The 27,908-nt window shown below is 36.1% G+C and overlaps 1 long non-coding RNA gene across 1 annotated transcript in view; it reads left to right on the top strand.

Annotated features, from left to right (window-relative positions):
* The first annotated feature begins 12,123 nt into the window (after nucleotides 1-12,123).
* The window catches only part of LOC100604609, a 318,043-nt gene continuing 302,258 nt past the window's right edge, over nucleotides 12,124-27,908 (top strand). Inside the window, exons 1-2 of the long non-coding RNA XR_004032317.1 lie at nucleotides 12,124-12,207; nucleotides 18,134-18,227. This is a non-coding gene — a long non-coding RNA (uncharacterized LOC100604609). The remainder of the gene's footprint in view (nucleotides 12,208-18,133; nucleotides 18,228-27,908) is intronic.

Consider the following 27,908-nt stretch of genomic DNA (forward strand, 5'->3'; position numbering starts at 1 on the left):
TATGTGTGTGTTAGTATATAGTTTAGTGTGTGTGTGTATATATATATATATACACATATATATTTTGTTGTTGTTGTTTTGGTTTTTTTTTGTTTTTTTTTGTTTTTTGAGATGGAGTCTCACTCTGTCGCCTAGGTTGGAGTGCAGTGGCACGATCTCAGCTCACTACAACCTCTACCTCCCAGGTTCAAGTGATTCTTCTGCTTCAGCCTCCCAAATAGCTGGGACTACAGGCGTGTGCCACCATACCCAGCTAATTTTTTGTATTTTTAGTAGAGAAGGGGTTTCACCATGTTGGCCAGGATGGTCTTGATCTCTTGACCTTGTGATCCGCCTGCCTCGGCCTCCAGAAGTGCTGGGATTACAGGCATGAGCCACCGCGCCCGGCCCTCTACATATATTTTACACCAGAGTAGGTAGCTACCTATCTGGTGGTTTGAGAGGGCCAAGGGTAAACACCCCACAGAAGTGTCTCTTTGTCATCTGTTTGCATAGCAAAAAAAATCTTCTTTCTCCTATCAGGGTGCTGACATTTATTCTAACTTTTTGAAAAATAGTTCTCAGTATTCTAAAGGCTATCAGTCAAAGCCCATTATTAATATTACCAACCTAAACCACCTAAGCCAGAGAAGGGACAGATTTTTTCTTTTAAGTACTTCAGAGAGAAAACAAAATTTGAAATAGGACATAATGAGGAAAAAATCATATCTAGCATTTTGTTGGAAGGAGCATGTTTAGATTCAAACCCAATTTATTGGTGATGATATCAGTAATACTATCTGTGCCAGAAAAAAAATGCTAAATTCTTTACATATGGTATTTCATTTAATCCTCACAACAGTCTGTGAGTTGTGACAGTTTCTGATAATTTACAACTGAGGAACTTGAAACATAAAAGGGTTAAGTAAATTATTTAAGAGCATACAGCTTATAAGTGGTAGAATCAGGGTTTAAAACTGATGAGTCTGATTTCAGGGTCTATGTTTTTATGCTACATTTTCTTTTAAAAAAATTTCTATACTCTGGAGTTTCTTAAGCAAGTTCCTTTTCCTTTTTAAAGCATCTACCTTACTGGGGGAAAAAAAAAACTTGATGACTATAAATATTTATCTGAGTGGAAGAGATTATCCTTTAATCCTATCCCCTTTAAAGAAGGTTTTTTTCAAGTGCTAGGCTTAATAAAATGTCCCTTTATTATCTAGGCCAAGGTCAGTTTATGAATGAATTGTCACAACTAGAGTTTTTCAGAAATCCTTAAGACCGTTGCACATAACAGACATGAGATAAATATTTTCCCAGCGAATGAATTCAGTTCAAGTATGCTCTTACTTGATGCCCATAAAGGCAGCTTTCATGACCACTGAGTTAGTCAAGACTTTTGCTTGAAAATGACAGAATCCCAACTCAAACTGGCTTACAAAAAAAAATGGAAATTTATTAGCTCATATAAATTTAAAAAATTCCATGGTTTATAGCTTCAGGTGTAAGTGTATTGAGGGCTAAATGTCATGGTTAGTAATCCGTCTGTCCTCTCTGTTTTTCCTGTGTGCTGACTTCATTGCCACAACAGGATTTCTTTATGTCATCAAAATCATGTCACGTGCTACACCATTGGGGAACAAAGCTTGTCTTTTCCAATAAATCCAGAAGAGTCCTCAAATTATTGATTTTACTGCATTAGACTCATCCCTCAGCCAGTCAATGAAACAAGGGGATTCAATGCTCTGACCAGCCTGATCCCTCCTGGATCCATGTTATGTGTTAATTCCTGGAGCCAATGGGTGAAGTCAGTCCCACTTGAACCATATAGATTGATAGTGAGAAAAGAATGGTTTTCCAAAGGAGAACAAGAGAGTTGCTAGCAATTGAAGGGGACTGGATGCTGCAGTGTCAGGAAGGAAAACTTTCTGTGTCTGGGGACCTGTGAGTTTAACTGACAACAGACAGTTGAACTGGAGAAAAGAAGTGCATTTGTATGCATGCAGGAGTTAACAAAAGAAGTAGCTCATAAACAGTTAAAACTTGAGGTTTACATACCTAACTTAGGAAAAAAGGAGTGGAAGCAAAAGGCCTCTATGGGAAGAACAAATGAGTTTTGGGAAGAGCCAACAGGAGATAGGAAAATTGTCATAGTGCTTTGTGCATGGTGTGCAGGTGTGAGTGGTCTTTGTGTTTTCTCCAAGGCCATAAAACTACTCTGGAGATGGAATTTTTGGTAGGTTCACTCTTGATCTCCTTCATGGGAGTAAAAGCCAGCCTGGAGATGGAATTTATGGCAGCCTCATTTCCCAAAAGTCTTTGCTTTTGATTGGATAAGTGCAGCTCCAAGAGGGCTTCTTTATGCATCTGTTGAATCCTAAATGTCTTCAGTTTAAAATAAACTTCATACCAACTCGGAAGTTCTAAATGGGTCCCCACAACAGGCAACGGTAAAACATTTACTTGCTCTGCTTTGTCATCCTTTCTCTGGGATAAAAACATCTAGTTTTTCAAGTATTCTTTAAATGGCAAGATTCAGAGTCCTCTTTAATAACACGGGTTATTCTCCACTGAGTGTGTCCTGTGGAGAATTATGGCCAAGATGCTGAATGTAGCATAGTCTGAGTGAAAAATAGCTGAAGGGAATTGCCTTAAGATAGGTATAGGTGTGTGGGATTATGGGGATAATCATTATGACCTTGGAACGGAGGAGACAAAATAGGTAAATTCTTCTTTCACTTTTTAGAAGACATGAATGGGTATTAGAAAGTAGGAAAGCAAAGTTAGGATTAACATGAGGTATAGCTTTTTATATTCATATTATACATGAATATAAAAATATATTAAATATATTAATATTTCATATTATTTATCAGTATTCTTGACAGCTGGAACTGGAGAAGCCCATAATTATTTAAATGAGCTTGGTAGCATTTACTGTGTGTCAGGAGTCTTCTAAAATTTAATCTTAACTCATTTAATCCTCATGACAACGCTGAGAGTTAGGTAGGTAGTTTTTTCTCTGAGAAAAAACTAAGTCTATCTAAATTAAATAACTTGCAAAAAGCCTTTTAAATATTAAGTGACAGAGTCAGAAATGGAAGCAGGCAGTCTGTGCTGAGTCATTAGATTAGTCTTGGTGGGGGGGTAAATAACTCAGAAGACAATTGGAAGACAAAGTTAAGGAAACATAAAGTAGAATAAAAGACAAAGAGTTGGAAAATCAGAGAATAAAATTAATGAACCACTTCTGAATGATCACCATCCCACATAAAAGGAAGAATAAAGGACAAAGAGATAATACAGAAAAAAAAAGATTCCTAGGCCTGTATAAGACATTTCTAGTTTGAAAGTTCTAACCTCACCCCCTGCATCATTATTATAAAGTTTCAACACAATAAGATAAAAAGAGCTTATAGTGCATAGCCAAGAAGGAGGTGAGGGAGTAGAGAAATCAGGAACAGAAGCAATAAATTAGATGTTAGATAAAATTAGAAAAGCATTTTAAAAAATTTGAAGACAAAATATTTTCAATCTAGATTTTTATACCTAGCTAAATCGTCAATCAAGTGTGAAGTATATACACAAAGTTGCACAGGGAGTTTACCCATAACATCTTGGGAAGCCATGGAAGATGTGTTCAATGAAATGTGGTAGCAATTGGAAAGAAGGAAGACATGGTATTCAAAACACAGGAGATCTAATTGAGAAGTGAGGTAAAGAATTTCCTTGAAAAGTAGCAAAAGAATGTCCTAGCACAAAAAATGTTCAGCATTCCTGGAAAGCACCAACTTAAATATGTAAGTAGGAGGATGGATGGGTCTAGGTGTTCAGTCTTTCAGAAAATGAAATAAATAAGTATCCAATGCAGTTGACTATGCTGAAAGTATATTATACAAAGTCAGAGTGTTTGAGAGAGATAATAATAGGTGCACATAGAAGTAACAAAAGAAAAAAATAAGTAAATTATTAACCCTAGGAAATTCATATAAAAGAAAATGTCATCGTTCATAATTTCTCAGCAGGAAACAATATGCACTTATTCACATTGACAAAAACTGGCTATTTAACCAAAAGTTATCTAACTAATTAGAGGAGAGAGGTTGGAAACAAATGGAAGACTAGTGTTGGAAGAATACTAAATATTTTTCACAATAGGAAGACAATAGATTTTGTCTAATTTTGGTAAGTAAAAAATAACAAAATTAAGCATATTATATGGAAATGAAGAGGTAAATACCAAAGGGAGGGGGGGGAGGAATTGATGTGTCTGGGGAATAAGGAAGTTGGGAAAAGTCTAGTTTCAAAAAAAATTCATAAGTTTTATAGTACTACTTTGTATTTTAAGCTATATAGATACATTATTTTGATAAAAATCAATATCATAAGTTTATGGTGAATTTTGAATGCATGGATGAAAAGTTCAAATATTGTTCAAATGGTTGGGGGTTTTGGTAACATTTTCGAATTCTATATAAATCAGAATAAAACACAGATTCAAAAAGAACAGCTTAGGCAGAAATGAAGCATGGAATATTATGTTAGATGATTCAAAAAGTGGCTCCAGGCATGACCACAAAACTGATGTCCAAGATGTTTGAATTGAAAATTAATTTGTTTCTTTAAATATACAAGTAAAAAAAGCATTATTTAGAAATTATGATTTTATGCAGTGCATGATTATAAGTATGTATTTGTCATAAATTCTGGTTCTGTATTATCTTGGGCAACTAATATAACCTTTGTCAGTTTTCTTATCTAAAAAATGGGTATAATAATAATTACTTCAAAGGTACCATGAAAATTAAATGAGTTAATACAAGTGAAGTATATTGAATGTATAAAATGTTGTCTGGCACATACTAGGCATTCAATAAACATATGTTGTAAAATTGATAAATTGCATAATAAAAGAGGCTCAGAGTACATTAAAGAGGATGATTTCAGTTCAGTGAGTCTACAGAGGAGAACATTTAAATAATCTAAAATATTTGGATAGATTTACACTGTGTATTAGGATTCTCCAGAGGGACAGAACTAATAGGATATATATACACACACACACACACACACACATACATATACATATATACATATACATATGTATTTGTGTATATATACACACGAATATTTACACACAAATATATGCTTTCATATATATAAATATAGATATAAATATATAGATATATATGAAAGCTAGTTTATTAAGGAAAATTGACTCACAGGATCACAAGGTAAAGTCCCAAGATAGACCATCTGCAAACTGAGGAGCAAGAATGCTAATAGTGGCTCAGTCTGAGTCCCAAAGCCTCAAAAGTAGGGAAGCTGACAGTGCAGGCTTTAGTCTATAACCAAAGGCCCAAGAGACCCTAGCAAACCACTGGTATAAGTCCAAGAGTCCAAAGGCCCAAGAACCTGAAGTCTGATGTTCAAGGGCAGGAAGCATCCAGCACGGGAGAAAGACGAAAGCTGGAAGACTTTCTAGCTTTTTCTAGCTACCCTGGCAGCTGATTGGATGGGGCCCACCCACACTGAGGGTGGGTCTTCCTCTCCCAGTCCATGAATTCAAATGTTAATTGTGGCAACACCTTCACAGACACCCCCAGAAACAATAATTTTCATCCTTCAATCCAATCAAGTTTACGCTCAATATTAACCATCACACACTGTTTCCTCCTTCAAGCTTCTTTTTTCTCTCTGCCCACTCCTGTGTTTGAAAACATTCTCCTGCCTTTCTGGACTGAAGCTGCCTTTATATAGTTTACATTTTTTCTAAAACACACACACAACAACAACAAAAATGGCAAGCAGTAGACAGGCTGACCTCAATAGTTATGAGCAGCCTCCTGGCCTCCTAGGAATCCCAAGCAATTAGAATGATTTAAACCCTCAGGCAAAGGTGTCTGATAAAGGAGGCCAGTCAGCACTTTGAGACTTCTAGCAGTTCCAGAGCAGAAAAAAATTCTGCTGCTCTCTTTTCAATGACGATATTTCCTTCTGCAATCGACTTTGCTCATATATCTACCTATAAGGCTCTATTTTTGCTGGTTCCCCAGTATCATCATAATTGGCAAAGGATGATTTTAGATCAAAGGCAAGTGACAGGTCAGGTTTCCTTGGTGAGCTGAGCAAGGAGTGATCACAAAATAAATGGATTTTGCAACTCTGGTGACTTAATGGAAGGATTGAGGCAACTGGAAACAAGGCCAAGGGATGTTGACCAGAAGGCTGAGATGAAGCCAGAGTTAAGGATCAATGGAAGGCCCAACCTGTGCAGGAATGGGGAAAGAACTAGATGTGATCAGGAGAAAAGATTTGAATAAAGTAGAATAGTTTTACAAATTAATCATGATGGGATATTATAAGTTGTTTCTCTCGATCAAGTGCTCACTGTGCCTCAGGTATTTTGCTAATAAAATACTGTTAGCTAACTTAATCTCTGTAACATAGCTCATTGAGGTTGGCACTTATATCCTTACCGGACAAGAAAACTGAAACATAGCTGCATTAGTGTGTCCCAGGCTACGTGGTTAGTAAGAGAGAAGAATTAAACTTTATTCTAACTTAAAATTATTCATTCAGAGGCTTCTGTGCTATCTCTCTTCAATGACAATAGTGATAATAATAATAATGATAGTTGTTTCTTGAGTCTCTATTTGCCACACCTTGCACCAGGAACTTCCTTATTTAACTATAAGTGTATGTTTAATAACTAATACATCTTATATATTCTGAGGAAAATAAACATATAAATGAGCTAAAACAATACAAATCTCAAAACAAATTACCAATATTACCATCTTTCTGCTTGCAAAAATAATTCCCATTATCATTTTAGTGTATAGTTTTTTTTTTTCTTTCTTTAGAGGTCATAACACCTTCCCTGCTCCCCTCACCCCCAACCTTATCTTTCTATGTATCTTTCTTTCCATTCATTCATTTATGTTATACATATGTATGTGAGTCAATTGATTCTTCCTTCATGAAAGAGTTCTATGCAGCATTCAATGCTGTTTGATAACATTTTACCCACAGTAGAACTGTGAACTTCTTTCAAAATTAGTCAGTCCTCTCAGACCCTGCTATTGTTTTATCAACTAAGTTTATGTAACATTCTAAACGTTTTGTTGTCATTTCAACAAAGTTTATAGTATCTTCACCAGGAGTAGTTCCATCTCAGAAAACCACTTTCTTTTCTCATTCATAAGAAGGAACTCCTCATCCATTCAAGTTTAATCATGAGATTGCAGCAATTTAGTCATATCTTCAGTCTGCACTTCTAATTCTAGTTCTCATTCTATTTCTACTACATCTGCAGTTACTTTTTCCACTGACATCTTGAACTCCTACCCATGATTGTTGGAATCAACTTCTTCCAAACTCCTTTTAATGTTGATGTTTTGACCTCTTTCCATGAATCATGAATGTTTTTAGTAGCAGCTAGAATAATGAATCCTTTCCAGAAGATTATCAATTTACTTTGCCCAGATCCCTCAGTGGAGCCACTACCTGTGGAAACTACAGCCTTGCAAAATGTATTTCTTAAGTAATAAGATTTGAAAGTCAAAATTACTCCCTGAACCATGGGCTGCAGAAGGTATGTTGTGTTAGCAGGTATGAAAACAACACTTATCTCCTAATACATTTCTATCAGAGCTTTTGGGTGACTAGGCGCAGTGTCAGTGAATACTATTATTTTGAAAGGAATCTTTTTTTACAAGCAGTACATCACAATAGTAGGATTAGAATATTCAGTAAACTATGTTGTAAGCAGATGTGCTGACATCCATGCTCTGTTGTTTCCTTTGTAGAGTATAGGCAGAGAAGGTTTAGCACAATTCTTAAGGGTTCTAGATGTTCAGAGTGATAAATGAGCATTGGTGTCTAAGTCACCAGCTACATTGGTCCCTAATAAGAGAATCCCTTTGAAGATTTGAGGCCAGGCATTGATATCTCTCTATGAAAGTCCTAGATGGCATCTTCTTCCAGTAGAAGGCTGTTTCATCTACACTGAAAAATGTGTTGTTTCATATAGCCACCTTCATTAAAGATCTTAGCCAATTCTTCTGGATAACTTGCTGCGTCACCTTGCACTTTTATGTTATGGGGAGAGTTTTTTTCCTTAAACCTCATGAACCAATCTATGCTAGCGTCCAGCTTTACTTCTGCAGAGTCCTCACCTTTCTCAGCCTTCACAGAATTGAAAAGAGCTATAACATTGCTCTGGATTAGGCTTTGGCTGAAGGGAATATTGTGGCTGGTTTGTTCTTCTATACAGAGGGATGAAACTTTCTCCATATCAGTAATGAGGCTGTTTTGCTTTCTTATCATTTGTGTGTTCACTGGAGTAGCACTTTTAATTTCCTTCAATAACTTTTCCTTTGCATTCACAATTTGTCTGTTTGGTACAAGAGGCCTAGCTTTTGGCCTATCTTGGCTATTGACATGCCTTCCTCACTAAGCTTAATCATTTCTAGCTTTTGACTTGAAGTGAAAGATGTGCTACTCTTCCTTTCACTTGAACACTTAGAGGCCACTGTAGGGTTATTAACTCTCCTAACTTCAATATTGTTGTAACTTAGGAAATAAAGAGACTTGAGGGGAAGGAGAGATGGAGCAATGGCCGGCTAGTGGAGCAGGCAGAACACACACATTAAGGTTGCCATCTTCTATGAGCATAATTCACGGCACCCCTAAACAATTACAATAGTAATTTCAAAGTTACTGATCACCATAAACATATAATCCTAATGAAAAATTTGAAATATTGCAAGAAATACCAAAATGTAACACGGAGACATGAAGTGAGCACATGGTATAGGAAAATGGCACCAATAGACTTGCTCAAAGCAAGCTTGCCACAACTTTCCATTTGTGTAAAACCACACACATACACAATATCTGTGAATTGTAATGTAATAAAGCAAAGTGTAATAAAATAAGGTATGCTTTTATGTATACATATATTCATGTATATTTATACACACATACATACAATAATAGTTATGTTTATTGAGTGTCTACTGTTTTATGAACCAGATATTAGGCAGATGTCTTAAACTTCAACCATTTATTCTTCAGAACAACCCTGTAGTATATACTTTGTTATCATTACTATTTAATGATTGGGCATCACACAGCTAGTGAGTGGCAAATTGGGATTTGAACCCAGATGGTGTAACTTCAAAGTTTTGACTCTTAAATCTTACATTATAGTTTCCTCTTTTATTCATTTGTTTTACTGTTCTTCTGTCATTTTGTTTTTTGTTTTGTTTTTTGAGACAGGATCCCATTCTGTCACCGAAACTGGAATGCAGTGGTGCAATCTCAGCTTACTGCAACCTCTTCCCCATCCAGGGTTAAGCAATTCTCCCATCTCAACTCCCAAGTAGCTGGGACTACAGGCATGCGCCACCGTGCCTGATTAATTTTTGCATTATTTGCAGAGATGCGGTTTCACCATGTTGGCCAGGCTGGCTTCAGACTCCTGGACTTAAGCAATCCACCCACCTCGACCTCCCAAAGTACTGGGATTACAGGCATGAGCCACTTCACCTGGCCTCTTCTGTCACTTGGCATGCTACAAAGTCACTCTTTGACCTTATGCAGTACAGTAGGCAGAATAATGACCCCAGAGATGGCTATGCCCTAATCCCTGGAATCTGTGAATGTGTTATATTACACGACAAGGGGGAATTAAAATGATAGATGGAAGTTGCTAATTAGCTGGCTTTAAACTAAGGAGATTATCCTGGATTATCAGGGTAGGCCCAATATAATCACAAGAATCCCTTGTGTGGAAGAAGAAAAACAGGGTCCCATCTTATTAGTTAGCTAGTTCAGCAAATTGAGCTGATGCTATATGTCAGGAAGAGAACTAGACTTTGGTGATACAATGAAAAGTGCAAAAAATTATGGTGCTCAGATAAGTCACTGCCTAGTAGGGTGAACAAGCAAGTATAGTAATGTGTCATGAGAATAATAATAGAGAAAGTGAGTTATATGGGCTTATTTTAAAAAAGGAACATCAAATCAAGTTTTAGGGAGCCAAGAAAAATATAAGACAGATGTCTAACTAGACGCTAGAAGGATAAACAAAATTGAGAGAAACGGTGGAGATGGAGCCTAGGTAATACTCTACCTAGAAGAAAACGCTGCATAGAGGTCTGTGGGTAAGGGGTGGGTGAGTCATGCAACCCATGGCTTCAGAGTAACCTATGAAGGGTAAAATCATAAGAGACAAGAAAAAGTTTGAGTTTTTTCAGAAGCTTAGCAAGAGTCTTTAGAGCATGTTATTTAGGGAGCTGACAGGATGTGTCCACTTGTTGCGTCAATGAGAAAAATTGGTCTGAGAGACTTAATTCAAGACCTAAAGACCATTAGCCATTTCCATGACTGGGTCTCTGGCCTTATGACTGGTAGTCTAAGGCATTGCATCTTTCTCTGTTTTTTGTTTTATACTTTTATTCATATTTTTAATCAATAAAGTCTGCCAGTAACTCCCTCACCTGTTATTATCTTGTCTCTGGTCATTAATCCCTAGTCTAGTAGGACATAAAGCTAAGGAGTAAGACTCCTAAGTCCAGTTTTCTTAACAGTAGACATGGTAGAACTATTTATACTATTGATAATGCTCTGTTTCATCTACGGTACTCTTTCCCACTGTGCCATTATATTTGCTGTCTTGTGTCCTAAAATTAGAACACTGAATGAATAAAGCCCAAAGGTTTGGCTGTGGTTAAGTTTTACTGAAGAATTAGAGTAAGGTATAGCCTGGGAGAGTAAAGAACTCATGAATTAGGGCAGTTATTCCAATTCTGTGAGTTAGGGGACTTCAGAGATCTTTCCTGGTGGACTATTAGGTTTATGCAAATGGAAAGAGAGGAGGTGTTGAATGTTTTGCCTTAACTTCTGTAAAGCTGGAATTGGCAAATAGCAGCCCATGAGTTAAATTCAGCTTACTACTTCTCTTTGTAAATAAAGTTTTATTGGAACACTGCCACGCTCAGTCATTTACATATTGTCTGTGGCTGCTTTGATGCTACCCTGACTCAGGTGAGTAGTTGTGACACAGAATGGCCTATAAAGCTTAAAATATTTACTTTCTGGCCCTTTACATAAAAAATGTTTGTCAATTCCTGCTATAGAGGGAAAGTTATTGAGAGTGAATCTTGAACTAGGTTGTGTTCTAAAATCTAAAAAGTACTTATGAGAATGGGGTCTGTGGAGTATTCACTTTGGTGGATCTGGAGCCTTACTTACCACAGGGCTGAGGGGCTCCTTGGCCCTATAAAGCTTTTATTCAGATGAGCTGTGTGAGGGAGCTGCTTTCTAATTCATCAGGTCCTAAAAGGACTTTCATGTGAGAGAGCTAATCCAAACTCAGTGATGGTGCAAGGGTACTTCTTACCTCTAGGGACAGGTGAATTTCCACTCCTCTGTATCATTTACTTCATAACATTCTATGAGCAGCTTTTACTCCAGCTGTGAGGCATCTGGGTTGGATTCCTCCTTTCTCTCTGCTACAGCATTCCTAATGTTCCTGCTATGTGTTGTGAACTGGATTGGCATCTATCTTCCCCTCTGCAGTACCTTGCAGGCTTTGCCAGGTCTGTATCAGCCCAATCCATCTTCCTGCTGACTCAATAGACTTGCCCTCTGGGTGCCTTCCTACCCTTGGGGAAACAGCATAGTTTGAGTTTTAGCTGAGAAGACTCACTGAGCCATACATTTTATGGAATTCATTGGTTTACTTATTATAGTATCTGTTTTCAGCATCAATCTTACATCGACAGCTATCCAAAATGCTACTTGCGTCACTGAAAGGTCTTACCTTTCCCCAAATGTCTTCTCTATGCCATAGTTCTTGAATTCTCCCATTTTGGATTAAGAAACCAGGAGCACTTATTAAAATAATAATGTTTCCCTATTCAGTGTTAATTTACCCAGTGATATGGTTTGGCTGTGTTCCTATTTAAATCTCAGCTTGAATTGTATCTCCCAGAATTCACACGTGTTTTGGGAGGGAATCAGGGGGAAGTAATTGAATCATGGGGGCTGGTCTTTCCTGTGCTATTCTCATGATCGTGAATAAGTCTCACGAGATTTGATGAGTTTATCAGGGATTTCTGCTTTTGCTTCTTCCTCATTTTTCTCTTGCTGCTGCAATGTAAGAAGTGCCTTTCACCTCCTGCCATGATTCTGAGGCCTCCCCAGCCATGTGGAACTGTAAGTCCAATTAAACCTCTTTTTCTTCCCAGTCTCGGGTATGTCTTTATCAGCAGCATGAAAAAGGACTAATATACCCAGCTACAAACTATCCTTTAAGCTAAATATGACTGAGTTGAGTGGAGCAACTGTAGAAGTAATCAGAATCCCCAAGTGAGTGGGACAAGTCAGTTCTAAAAGGGAGAAAAACCTTGGGAATGCTGGAAACAGACAGCTCAATGGGCATATTCAGAAGAAAACAATAGATACCAGGTACCTTGGAGATAAGTTATAAAAATGGAGAAAATTGGTGTGAAAGATATTCTAACAGCATAGAAATGGAATAATGGGGTTGGAAGGGGATAGTTTGTTGAAAGATGAGACCACTGAGGAGAAGAGAGGGGCCATTACTTCCCTGTGGGACTGTAGAAAGTAATAATCAGTTTGGACTAGAATCTAGGTTTGCTAACACCTAGACCTCTGCTCTTTCCACTTCCCAGTCTTTTCCAAAGTGTGGTCTGAAGAGTACTGCTCCTGTAAATTTAAAGAAATTTTCCATGGGCAGGAAAAAAGATATAGTTGTTAAGTTTAAAAAATATGATTGAAAGAGGCGTATTAGGGCAAAGTACTTATCTAGAAGTCTTGGGATATGAACTCTGGCCATTTTGTCAATTAATATTTATCAAGAACCTAATATAAGTTATATGCTAATGGCTGTAGGCATAATCATGAGCAAAAGAAATGCTGTCTTTATTCTTATGATCTGACAGCCTACTTTCTCATCAGAAGGTACATATAGATCAAAGAATCACAGAAATTCATGTGTATTTTCAAAGTGACTAATGTTTTACAGGAAGGCAATCCATTTTTTTTTATTTTAAAAATTTCAATAGCTTTTAGAGTACAAGTGGGTTTTGGTTACATGGATGAATTGTAGAGGGGTGAAGTCTGAGATTTTAGTGCACCCATGTGCACTAAGTAGTGTACTTCACACCCAATATGTAGTTTTTTTAATCCTTTAACCACCTCCCACCCTCCTCCTTTTGAGTCTCCAAAGTCCATTATACTACTTAGTCTGCCTTTGTGTACCTGTAGCTTAGTTCCCACTTACAAAAGAAAATATGGCATTTGGTTTTCCATTCCTGAGTTCCTTAACTTAAAATAATGGCCTCTGTCTCTATCCAAGTTGCTGCAAAGAAGGTTATTTCATTCTTTTTTATGGCTGAGTAGTATTCCATGGTGTACTGGAACAGTGAGTAGTACTGAGTAGTATTCCCTGTTTTCATTATTCACTCATTGGTTGATGGGCACTTAGGTTGGGTCCAAATCTTTGCAATTGTTACTTGTGCTGCAATAAATGTACATGTTCAGGTAAGCTTTTTTATATAATGCCTTCTCCTTTGGGTAGATATCCAGTAGTGAGATTGCTGGATCAAATGGTAGATCTTTTAGTTCTTTAAGAAATCTCCATACTGTTTTCCTTAGAGGCTGTACTAATTTACATTCCCACCTGCAATGTATAAGCATTCCCACATCCACACCAACATGTACTGTTTTTTGACTTTATAATAATGGCCATTCTTGCAAGGGTAAGGTGGTGTCTCATTGTAGTTCTAATTTATATTTTCCTGATGATTAGTGATGTTGAGCATTTTTCATGTTTGGCCATCTGTATATTCTCTTCTGAAAAATGTCTATTCATGTCAGTTGCCCACTTTTATTTGATTATTTGATTTTTTTTCTTGCTGACTTGTTTGGGTTCCTTGTAGATTATGGATATTAGTCCTTTGTAGAATGCATAGTTTGCAAATATTTTCTCCCATTCTCTGGGTTGTCTGTTTACTCCAATTATTTCTTTTGCTGAACAGAAGCTTTAAAGAAATCATTATATCAAAAGGACACCTGCACATGTATGTTAATTGCAGCACAATTAAAAATTGCAAAGATTTGAGACCAAATTAAGTGCCTGTGCACCAATGAATGGATAAAGAAAATTAATTAGGTCCCATTTATTTATTTTTGTTTTTGTTGCATTTGCTTTTGGGGTCTTGGTAAAAAATTTTTTGCCTATGCCAGTGTCTAGAAGAGTTTTTCCTAGGTGTTTTTCTAAAATTTTTATGGTTTTAGATCTTAGGTTTAAGCCTTTGATCTATCTTGCATTGATTTTTGTACATAAGGTGAGAGAGATACAATTTAATTCTTCCATATGTGGCTATTCAGTTTTCCCAGCATCATTTATTAAATAATTTATTAAATATGGTGTCCTTTCCCCAATTTATGCTTTTGTGTGCTTTGTTGGAGATCAGTTGGCTTTAAGTATTTGCCTTTATTTCTGGGTTCTCTATTCTGTTCCATTGTTCTATGTGTCTACTTTTATATCAGAGCCACATTGTTTGGGTAACATGGCCTTGTAGTATAATTTGAAGTCAGGTGATGCCACCAGATTTGTTCTTTTTGCTTAGGATTGCTTTGACTATTTGGGCTCTTTTTTGATTCCATATGAATTTTAGGATTTTTTTTCTGATTCTATGATAAATGATGTTAGTATTTTGATAGAATTGCATTGAATGTGTAGTTTGGGCAATATGGTCATTTTCACAATATTGATTCTTCTAATCCATGAACATAAAATGTGTTTTCATTTGTGTCATCTATGATTTCTTTCAGCAATGTTTTGTAGTTCTCTTTGTAAAGATCTTTCATCGTCTACATTAAGAATATTCCTAGGTATTTTATTTTATTTTTTTGTAGCTATTGTAAAAGGGATTAAATTCTCAACTTGATTTTCAGTTTGATCATCATTGGTATATAGTAGTGCTACTTATTTGTGTACATCGATTTTGTAACTGCGAATTTTGTGAATTCATTTGCTAAATCTAGGAGTCTTTTGGAGGAATCTTTTGGATTTTCTAGGTATCTAGGTATATAATCATATCATTGATGAACAGTGACAGTTTGACTTCCTCTCTTCCAATTTGGATGCCCTTTATTTCCTTCTGTTGCCTGATTACACTGGCTAGGAATTCCATACTATGTTTGAATAGAAGTGGTGAAAGTGAGCATCCTTGTCTTGTTCCACTTCTGAGGGGGAAGGCTTTCAACTTTTCCCCATTCAGTATGATGTTGCTTGTGGGTTTTTCATATATGGCTTTTATTATTTTGAGGTATGTCCCTTCTATGCTAAATTTGTTAAGGGGTTTTATCATAAAGGGATCCTGGATTTTGTTGAATGCTTTTTTGGCATCAATGCAGATGATCTTTAATTCTGTTCATGGGATGTGCCATGTTTATTGACTTGCGCATGTTAAACCACACCTGCATCCCTGGATAAAACCGACTTGATCATGGTGTATTATCTCTTTGATATGCTGTTGGATTTAGTTAGCTAGTATTTTGCTGAGGATTTTCGCATCTATGTTTCTCAGGGATATTGGTCTGTACTTTTCTTTTTCTTTTTTTTTTTTTTTTTTTTTTGTTATGTTCTTTCCTGGTTTTGGTGTCAGGGCGATACTGGATTCATAGAATGAGTTAGGGAGGATTCCCTCTTTCTCTATCTCTTGGAATAGTTTCAGCAGAATCAGTACCAATTCTTTGAATGGTAGAATTTGGTTGTGAATCCATCTGACCCTGGGGATTTTTTCTTGGTGGGCAATTTTTTTTTCTTTTTGTTACTGATTCAATGCCACTGCTTATTATTGGTTTGTTCAGGGTTTCTGTTTCTTCCTGATTTAATTTGGAAGTGTTATATGTTTCCAGGAATTTATCCATTTCCTCTGGATTTCCTAGTTTTTGTGTATAGAGGTATTCATAGTACTCTCAAATGATCTTTTGTATTTTTGTGGTGTTGACTGTAATGTCTCTAGTTTCATTTCTGAGTTTATTTGGATCTTCTCTCTTCTTGTTAATCTTGCTAATGGTCTGTCAATTTTATTTATATTTTCAAAGAATCACCTATTTTCATTGATCTTTTGTGTGTTTTTTTGTTTTAATTTCATTTAGTTCTGCTTTAATCTTTGTTATCTCTTTTCTTCTGCTAGCTTTGAGTTTGATTCCTTCTTGTTTCTCTAGTTCCTTGAGGTGTGACATTAGGTTGCAAATTTGTGATCTTTCACTAATGATGTAGGCATCTAGCACTATACACTTTCCTCTTTGCACTGCTTTTGCTGTATCCCGGAGGTTTTGAAAACTTTTGTCACTGTTGTCATTCATTTCAAAGATTTTTCTTAATTTCCATCTCGATTTCATTGTTAATCCCCAAATCTTTCAGGAGCAGATTGTTTCGTCCATGTGTTTGTACAGTTTTGTGGGTACCTTTTGGAGTTGACTTTTAGCTTTCCATTGTCATCTGAAAAAATACTTAATATGATTTCAATTTTTAAAAATTGAATGAGAGTTGTTTGTGCTGATGAGAAGAAGGTACATTCTGAAGTTCTTGGGTAGAATGTTCTGTAAATATCTGTTAGGTCCACTCATTCTGTAGTGTAGTTTAAATCCATTGTTTCTTTGTTGATTTTCTGTCTCAATGATAGGTCTAGGGCTGTCAGTGGAGTGTTGAATTCCCCCACTATTATTGTGTTGCTCTCTATCTCATTTCTTAAGTCTAGTAGTGATTATTTTATGAATCTGGGAGCTCCAGAGTTAGGTGTATGTATATTTAGGATTTTAATGTAGGAAGACAATTCACTTCTTTAGGAGGACATGTCAAAATGTCCTGGGGGTGCAGTGACTTAGAGATGACTTATTAGATGAAAGAGTTCTTGAGCTGATAACTGAAGGGGTAGTACAAGCTAACTAGGTGAAGTGCATTTCAAGGGTGAATAACATGTGTGTGGAGCAAGGGAAGCATGATGCATTACAGCAGAACATTCTGGTTAGGGTGCTGAGGTCCATGAAGGTGGTGGGAGGTGGGCTGAGACCCAAGTGCTCATTATATCTGAACACAAGAGTCGTATGTTTTCCCCAGTGCATCTTACAAATACCAGTATTCCTCTATATTATCAAAAAGGTTAGGAAATACTGCATCAGGGAAATTAAAAGGTAAAATGAGATGAGTTAAAATTATGGTTGAGAAAAGAGACTGGAAGATCATGCAGGGGACTTGAGATTTGGATCTTAATCCTAAAAGCAACTGTCGGCTACTAATATGCTGTGTGCCCTTGGCTGAATCCCATTCTCTTTTTGGACTTCAGTTTCTGCTTCAAAGGTGTGACAGGATAATCTGTTTCCTTTCTGCTCTAGTAGCTCTGATTTTTCTCATACTCCTGCGATTTTCCTTTTCTTTTCTTTTCTTTTTTAACTCACATAAAGATTTGCTCTGAAGAAGCTGTATCTTTGGAATATTTTCCAGGAGCTCGTCCTGAGGGTTTTGCTAAGTTACTTGCTGGCTTTTTCCATTTCTGCATCCAGGTGGAGAAGGAGCTGTCCTGCTTGCTGATAATGAGTTGTGATTCCACATGACTTGTTATTGCTGCTCTTTATCCACCTCCTGCCTTGGCCTCAGGAGCTTGAGTTCCCCACGCCTTCTCATTCTAAATATAGCACTCCTAATCCACAGTTATTTTTGCTGTTAGAGGAAGACAAGTGGCAAAACCCAAACCCATCTTGTGGGTGGGAAATCCAAGTTCCGTTTTGCACTGCTACTTCTCTTGGCTCATTTTGGACCATTGTTGACAAACACATTCCCTTCAAGAAAACCACCCCTTTATGTAGATGATACTAATTTCCAGATTTCCAGAAATGTGTGATCACCATTCAAGGCCATTTTCCTACCTCTTATCTAACATTTCTGACTATGTAGCCTGCACATTTCAGACATCACACACTGGTAATAGAGATTGTGGTACTTAGAGATGTGATGCTGGAATTCTTAGAAAAATTTGTGGGAGATCCAGGGGACTTCTGGGCAGTATATTTGAATGTGAGTGGACAGAAGTACTTTATCTTCTAGGAACTCCTGAGAACTGGGAAATGACTGTTTAATGAAGTAAGAGAGAAGTGACAATGAGACTGCCCTGTCCAGAGACTCCCAAATAAAGAAGGAGGTATGTGGGTTTGGGGAGAGATAAGAGCACTTGAGCTCTCTGTTACAGAGGCTGGCTTCACCCTAGTTCTGTTAGTTATAAGTTTCGTGATTGGAGCAGGTAAGTTACATTCTCTGGGCCTCAATTTCCTCCTCTTTGACTGTTTTATAAGTGAAGCCATCTTAGGCTGGAAAAAAAAAGTATATTTTCCAAGTGAAAGGAGGTGATTAATTACAGTTACTTTGCCGAATAGACCATATGCTAATAAAGTTATAACACAAATAGGGCACTACATGAAAATATTTAGCAAAGTGTCAGGACTGTAGCAAACATATAAATAATACTGATAATAAAATTATTATAAATTAAATATTTCATAGTTTTTAGTCTGTATATTTATTCATTTTTATTATTTTTGGAGAGCCACCTTTTTTTCTTAACTTCCAGCTGTGTTCTTTTTATGTATGACTGACATCAAAGTCTCTGTTACTGAAGTCCCTGTCCACCTTCAGAAAACAATGGTAACATTAATATACCTTCCTGCTCTGAGGTAACCGAGATGATCCTTGCAAGTTCTTCATCTGTGTCTGTATAACACAAGTGTTTGTGCAAGACAATAGCGGTTCATGAGACCACCCTGACAGAGATGGTACATTAGATATCAATGCAGAAACTCCTGCCATGAAATAGAGATCTGATGGGATTTTAGGTGGAAGCCACAGGACTTGGTGGTTGGTTGAATATGAAAGAGGGACTGGGGATGAAGAGGTAAATATGCATAGAGTGAAGCATCCATAATGACCGCCAGGTTTCTGGGTTGAATGACTGTGTGGAAGATAGTGCCTTTCCTGAGACAGAGATTCTGAAGAAAAAACAAGGTATGAAGGAGGTGGAAAAAGATTTCAGTTTGGAATGTGTGGAGTTTGAGGTGCTTTCAAGGTTTCCTGGTAGTTATGTGCAATGAGGAATTGAATATAGGAAACAGTATTTAGGAGAGTGAGCTGGAGACATGGATTTTGGAATCATGAGAGGGTAGATATTCCAGACTGGGAATGAATGAGGTTGTGTAAGTGAAGTATGAAAGATGACAGAAGGGCTGACAATGCAACTCTTAGTATTAGTAACATATGAAATCATAAAAAAAAGAAACTAGAACAGTCCATAGGAAAGAGGAAAATTAAATAAATGTTGTCACAGAAGATTGGGGAATAGTTTTTGTTTGTTTTAGGACTGATGACCAAAAAGGGATACTCTAACAATTCATGAGTCTAAATGAAGAGATACGTATTGATCTGTCAGCAAAAGGTCTTGCATTTTGGGTAGAGATGGTAATAAGAGCTCAGTTCAAACCCACCAATATCTTTCTTACTGTAGTCAAAGGGAAATGTGAGTATCAAGAACTTAAAAGTTAATTAACTGGATGGTTTGAGCTATACTTATATACTTTGATGCTTACAATTTTAATTTCCATTGGAGCTCAGTGTCTACAGCCTAACCTTCTTTATTTCCTTGTTAGCATGTTGATGCTCTGTTAAGCAACTCCCCACCTAAACTGTAAGTCACTGATGATATGTATTTTTTTTTATCATTTTAACATACAAAGTTTAGGTTCATATCTATGAAGAGAAAGATTATGGGTATCTATTAATGAGGTCTTAAATATGGAATGATGACGCTTTGGTGTGTTAGAAAACTAAAACTAAATTGGGATTAAGGAAAATTAATTTTGAATTCTGACTGTGCTGTTAACTTGTTCTGTGGTGGAAAAAAAAATCTCTTCTCTTCCAGTCTCAGTTTACCTATAAGTAAATGTAGGGGTTGGACTCAAAGATTCCTTTCATCATTAATATTTTATGAGCTCTGAATAGACACATTTTTCAGTGTAGAATGAGGGGAGGACAGCATGGTGTTTAGAATTCTGTGTTTCTGTCTTTACCTATGGTTCATGGCTGTGATTCCTGAAAGTTATAGGTGGGCAGCCTGTTCATTCACGACCTTCCAAACTTTTACTCTTGGAGGAAAAAAAATTATTGACTATTTTAAAAGCAAAGACATCTTAGTCTAAAAAAAAATTAAAAAAAAAACATTTTCCCAGTTAAAGGTGATAAATCCCAGTTACTTTGTGCTAACCTGCCTATGCTAACAATGTCTCTCCCCTCTCTACTTTCTTTCAAATAAACAAAGAAACATACAGTGCTTAATACCTGCCAATTACTTGCTAGCCACGGGGATATTATATGATTAAGGCATAGCTTTAGCCTTAAGAGTACTCTTAATATTTAGAGTAGTCTAGTGAGAGATAAATTAACTAATAATTGTAATATAGTATAAGAGTCCAGGCAGATGTATAAACTACAGTGCTGTAGGGAACAGGTGACATATTCATTTATTCATCCATTCTGCAAATATTTGCATGTCTATTACGTACCACATCTTGCTCTAGCTATCAAAATAGGTGAGTTCCCTACCTTTACGGAGCTCACACTGTCGCAGAGGGAGAGAAAATAAAGAAAAATAAAGACTTTCATATGATTATAAGTAGGGAATAGGAAATGGTTCTGAGGTTTATTATTTTCTATAGGGTGGTCAGAGAAAGTTCTGATGCTAGGGAAACATTTGAGAAGAGAAAGTGATGTGATGCCTAAGGGAAAAATAGTCTGGATAGAAGGACCAGCAAGTCCACAGGCCTTAAGGAGTATGCTTGGCTTATTCTAGGAACAGTAGGAGTGCTAGACTGGGCAGAACAAAATCCTGAACAAGCAAAGTGATACCATTTCCATTGACTGAGGTGGAGAGGACTGTAGGAATAGTAGTTGTGTCAAGGAAGGGGGATCAGGAGTTTGATTTTGGACACGTTAGAGTTCAGATGTTTGTTACACATCTGAGAGAGAACAATACAGCCAAATGTGTAATTCTGGAGTTCAGATGATAGGTCCAAGTGGAGGTATAAATGTGTCATCAGCATATAAATATAGTATTTTAAAATAATCTTGTTAGAAGAGCTCACCCCAGGGAATGACTATCAATAGTCATCTAGGAGAAGCAAAAGGACCAGCAAGGGAAAACTGAGACAGTTTGATCAGGAACATAGAAGAAAACCATGAGTGGTGACCTAATTGCCAAATGAAGAAAACGAAAGTGTTTCAAGAAGGAGGAAATGATCAGTTGTGTCCATGCTTCTCATAGTTCAAAAACTAACACACATAAAGGGGAGAATTGTTGAAGAGTGGTGCAGAAAGGGCCAGAGGGGTTTGAGGCTGAAGGATGAGAGGGCATAAGTTAGGAGGCTCTTGTATTAACACAAGGGAGAGAGGAAGGTGGCCTGAGATGAATAAAGTGGCATGATAATGGAGAGAAGAGGCCCGAATAGGCAGCAGATGAGACAGTTTGGCTGAATGACTGGATGTTGCAAGAATGGTTAGGCCAGGCGCGGTGGCTCATATCTGTAATTCCAGCACTTTGGGAGGCTGAATCGGCGGATCAACTGAGGTCAGGAGTTTGAGACCAGCTTGGCCAACATGGTGAAACCTCATCTCTACTAAAAATACAAAAATTAGCTGGGTGTGGTGGTGGGCACCTGTAATCCCAGCTACTCAGGAGGCTGAGACAAGAGAATCACTTGAACCCTGGAGGCAGAGGTTGTAGTGAGCCGAGATCACGCCACTGCACTCCAGCCTGGGCAACAAGAGCAAAACTCCATCTTTAAATAAAAAAAAAAAACTGGCTCAAGGCACAGAGAAGAAGCATGGAATGATTTCCAAGATTCAGGAGTAAGTAACTGGAAGATTTGTGACTATGTTCCCCGTAGGGAAACTCTCCTACTGAAAGAAGAGAAGGTTTAGGGAGAGGATGATGATATGTTTTCAGGGCAATTTGATTTTGAAATTCATAGAAGACCTCCAAGTGAATCTGCCCATTGGAAAGTTGCATATGAGCCTGAAGTTCAGGAGATGGCTCTGAGGTATTTCATCTGCAGTTTGTGTTTCTGTGTTTTTAGTGGAATCACAAATAAAGAATGTGTTTAGAGGAGTGTAGCAGAAGGGCAAGTGATTGGACAAGAAAAATGTAGATAAGCTAGGGGTCAGCCGTGCTGGGTTCTAAGCTGGGTGCACTATAGACAGGTGGAGGAAATTTTGACAGCAGTCGGGTCAGTGAGTTCTCTCCTCTATAAAATATGAAGAACATCAATTCCCTGGTGTTTTATGGATCCAGGATACTAGTAAGTGGAGTAAGTATTCAAATTTACTCCCACAGATACTCTCATGCTGCCACTATTATTACTGCCAGTCCTACAACTATTAAGTGTATTACCAATAGTAAATTTCCTAATATATACCCTAAGTAAGGCAAGACCAGTGTTCTAAGATTAAATTTGTAAAAGGTACTCCTTTCTGACATTAAAACACATTCCTTTTCCCTCTCTTGTGTTCCCTCTCACTCATTATTCTCTCCTCTAAACTCCAGGGGAACTGACTATAATTTCAGTGTATCCAAAAAAATAAAGTCATATCCATTAACTTAAGTGAGGCATTTGTGGAGGAAAAAAGACAGTTTATAAGATTGTTTTAATATGAATCCACTAAGCTGAAGCTGCTGGTATCACTCTTTGTCATATATAGCACCCTTTGAACCTCTGCTTTTGGCACACACTTGATTTTAGTTTCCTAACTTCACTAACAACTTTGCCTCCCTGATGTGTGCTATCTTGCTGTGGCCAGAGAGGAGAGGCAGGTAACTGTTCAGGTGACTTTGATTTTCATTGCTCACCAGCCTGTCTTTAATCAGTGTCATCTTGTCATCCCACTTGAGCCAGCTCAGCCAGGATATCCTTGGCAGCTATTCCAAGGACTGAGCACGGCTGACTTGCATCAGAGAACTGAAGACCAGGCCAATTCCTCATGTGGTTGTTAGATGGATCCTGTTCATTGACTGATGCACTCATTTGTTCAACAGACAAATGTAACCGGGCACCAATAATGATGTGAATGAAGATGATGATCCCTAGCATTTAATGCCAGTGTCAAGCAGTACACTAAGATATTTAAATGCATTTTGGCCACTAAACTTCATAAGAATAATATGTAGTTGAAATCAGAACTATTTCTGCAAACTGAGAAAAAAAGATAATTGATAAAACCAAATAATTTTCTTAAGTTCGCGCTGTAGTTGGTAGAGCTGAATCACAAATCTGGGTTATTTATTTTTATTTTGTTTTGTTTATTTTTCATTTTCATTTTTACAAAAGCTATAAATGTGAAGAGTAGAAGATAAAATAAGAAAATGAAATCCGTTATCTCTACTATAGAAAAGTCATCACTATATATTTTTTAGGCCATATCTTTCTACATCTTACACATACACACACACACAGATTTCCAACTGCTTTGGAGACACTGACTCTATGCTCTGATAAATATTGATTTCAAGCACTTTGGTTTACTGTTTGAGCTTCTCCTTTATAGAGAGGGGAGTACCCTCAGGAGCCAAATACTATAAATATATATCTTTCCAAGCGAACATCCCTTCTTTCAAAGTTCAATTCCCTTGAGCTTCTGCCTGCTCTTATCTGTAGTCTAATGTCTTCAAATAGTCATTCATCATACTGTGTCCAGAGTTTATAATTGTTATTTTCAGGAGTGCTAATCAACACACAATCCCCTGCCCTTCTTGGTACTGAAACTCCTTCATGTTGTTCTAATTTGTGTTTCTATTCAGAGTGAGGTTGAGCTTCTGTTTCACATAGGGTCATTGCCTTTATATTATGTGGATTCTGTTCATTTCTTTTGTCCATTTTTTTCTATTGTGTTCCCTGTCTTTTTCATCTCGTTTCTGGTTACTCCTTTTTTTTTTTTTTTTTTTTCTTTTTGAGACAGAGTTTTTCTCTGTTGCTCAGGCTGGAGTGCAGTGGTGCAATCTCGGCTCACTGCAACCTCCACTTCCTGGGTGCAAGTGATTCTCGTGATTCAGCCTCCCTAGTAGCTGAGATTACAGGCGTGTGCCATGATGCCCAGCTAATTTTTTGTATTTTTAGTAGAGATGGGGTTTTGCCATGTTGCCTAGGCTGGTCTTGAGCTCCTGAGCTCAAGTGATCCGCCCACCTCAGCCTCTTAAATTGCTAGGATTGCAGGCGTGAGCCACCGAGCCCAGCTGTTTCTGGTTGCTCTTTATATGCTAGAGAGACTATCTTTGGATCAACGATATAAACTGGATTTTTTTTTTAGGATTTTTGTACATATATATAATTAATTTTTTATTGATCTACAACATGTATACAGAAATACACACAGAAACATTCATTTAAGGCTTGATGGATTATAATAGAGAATTTTCTTATGTAACTGAGAAATAGAATCATCTTCAATAATGCCTAGACAATAACTTTTTCCCTCCCTTCCTTTCCAAAGATAACCAAGTTAACATTGTAGACCAATTTTGTCTATTTATACAAGTGTTTGACTACAAAATTTTTAAACATATAGAAATAAAATAGTATAATAGACTTGTTACTCAGCTTCAACAACTATGTGCCATTTTAGCTTAATCTATACTTTAACACATTCTCCAACCCCACTTATTATTTTTAGTTCTTTTTTCATGAGGTAAGATGTACATACGTTGAAAGGCACAAATCTTAACTGTACATTTCTGACAAATCTGTATAATATTCATCCTTCTAAAAACAGAATACTTTCATCATCCTCAGAAAATTCACTTGTCTTTTATCCCAGGCAAAATACAAGAGGCTATGTGTGTTAATTTTTTTCACCATACATTTATTTTGCCTGAAATAATACAATATATTAATGTATACATTTTAATGTCTAGCTTTTCTCATTTAACAGGTTTATGAGATTTATCCAGGGTGTGTCCCTCATTTTTTTTTTATTTCTGAGGTGTATTCTGTTGTATAAATGCTATCCAATTTGCTCATTCATTTTCTTGTTGATAGATATTTGGGTTGTTTCCTGCTTTGGGATATTATGACTATAAAATATATTAATTCTCCTTTATTAGCATTTAAGTTACACTTTCTTGTATTTTTTAGCAGTTGCTGCTGAATCTTTAACATCTCAACAAAATCTAGAGTTAATACTGTACTGTCTTAATACATGTAAAATATAAAAACCTTGCTACAGAGCATTTTCATTTATCTCATTTTATTCCTTATGCTACTATGATAAATTTTACATCTCCCACTTACAAATACCACAATACAATGTCATAATTTTTGTTTTAAATAGTCATAGGTGTGTTTCAGAAATTTAGAGAAAAAGTTATTAATAAATACTTGAAGGTAGATACTTAGGAATTATGCAAATACACCATTTATTCTTCAAGTTTTACATACAATTTTTGCATTCCTCTGGGATTCTTGCCTATAGTAATTATCACCATGGTGTTTTTGTGTTGATTTTCTGTTTTGCATTATCCATTTACATTGATTTGTATTTAGAATTCTGTAAGATTTTCTTCCTTTTATTCTTTATTCTATTTTATGTCAGCATAGACTTATGAATATTTGTTGGGCCTTAATCCAATGCTATAATCATTTATTTTATTGTTCATATTGTTCCAGCTTGGACTATTTGAAGGTCTTTCGGATTGGTTCCCTTTGACATGTCCCTATCCATTTTATAAAGCATTTTTTTGTTATTGTGGAAAGTAGCCTGGCAGTTTCTCAAAGAGCTTAAAACAGAAGTACCATTCAACCCAGCAATCCCATTGTTGGGTATATGCCCAAAGGAATATAAATTGCTTTACCGCAAAGACACACATATGCGTAGGTTCATCACAGCACTATTCACAATAGCAGTCATGGAATCAACCTGAATGTGGATTAATGGTGAACTGGGCAAAAAAATATACATATTTTTTATTTACATGTATCTATTAGAACTCACAAATCTTTTATACATGGAGTCTATATTTTGAATCTTTATTATAAAGGCTTTCTTCACTCAGATTTTAAAGTATCAAAATCAGTATTTGAAAGTGTGCTCCACATTTTCTTCAAATATTTAATATAGATTCCTCACCACCTCTCCCTGTACCCTGGCCTTTTACATTGTGACCTTTAATCTATTTGGAGTTTTCCTTGATATATGATGTGACATAAGGATCCTACTTTATCTTTTTTCCAAAGGTATCTGTTTTCCTCAGTATCATTTATTTAAGAGTATATCTTTAGCTTGCTCATTAGAAATATATATTTTATACTAAACTTTCCTATGTTTGATGCATAACTTGAAATTTTATACACTTTTCTATGAGTGTTTCCATCTGTTCATGTGCCAATATAATCTAAATGATTGAGTCTTTGGAATGGGTTTTAATCTCTTGCATGACTAGCTCCCCCAGCCCACCCCACTCACCCACCAACCATCGCTCTTCTTTTTCAGGTTTCCTAGAAAATCTTCCTTATTATACTAAGCCTTCCTGCTATCAAAGTCTGTGCTTTCATCAGTGTATTATGTTGTGTCCATTTATGTCTATTAGTATAGAGCTATTCACTGTACACATTTCTATCCTGGTCTCTAAGTACAAGAAAAGTGCTAAGTATAAGAAAAGCACTGAGTTTAGAGTATAACCCTGGTAGTTTTCAAAATGTGGAATACAAATGAATAGGAATATTATGAGCTCCAACCTATACTTTTATAGTTTTGAAAATTTCATAAGTAATTCTGAAGAGTAATTGGGTTTGGAATCATTGGCTTCTAAATCAAACTGACAAACTGGGACCTCTAACTACCTGGCAAGGGAATGGCTAGTCATTTCCCATTCCCATTGTGTCATAAATCAAATATTGTGAAAGATTCTAGTTCAGCCTGCTTACTTAACTAATGGGGAAACTTAGGCCTGGATGTGATATGATCTGCTCAAAATTTAGACAGTAGCTGATTTGGTCAAGAGCTCAATGTTTATTATTAGTTCCTTTTTTTCTCCTCCATTACAGCATGCAAAGATCTCATAAAATAAGCTAGTATCTCGTAATTGAAAATGTATATTAATTTAATATACATTAATTAATTTAATATGCATTAATTATATTAATTTAATATGCATTAATTATATTAATTTAATATGCGTTAATTATATTAATTTAATATGCATTAATTATATTAGTTTAATGTGCATTAATTATATTAATTTAATGTGCATTAATTATATTAATTTAATGTGCATTAATTATATTTAATGTGCATTTAATTATATTAATTTAATGTGCATTTAATTATATTAATGTAATGTACATTTAATTATATTAATTTAATGTACATTTAATTATAATCTAATGTATATTAATTATATTAATTTGTGTACATTGAATTATTAATTTAATATACAGTAAATTAATTATTAATTTAGTGTACATTAATTATATTAATTTAATGAACATTAAATTGATTATATTAATTTAATCCTCATGTAAACATTTTTTTGAGCGTTCATTAGACTAGGGTTGCTTTTGCCCAATATATTGAACAGTGCTCCTAAATTTATTTATTCACACGTTTATTTATTTGACAAATTCAGAGAGTATTATGTGCTCTGGTTTACATAATGAAATATCAAACTTTGTATCTTTATTGAAATGATTGCTAATTTAACTGCATATGTATGATACTTGCATGAGATATTAATAAACGATCCACAATTTGAATATAGAACAAAATCAACAATTCAAGAAATGTTACAAGGCAT

This window comes from Nomascus leucogenys, chromosome 2, assembly GCF_006542625.1.
Source record: "Nomascus leucogenys isolate Asia chromosome 2, Asia_NLE_v1, whole genome shotgun sequence".
Lineage (NCBI taxonomy): Eukaryota > Metazoa > Chordata > Mammalia > Primates > Hylobatidae > Nomascus > Nomascus leucogenys.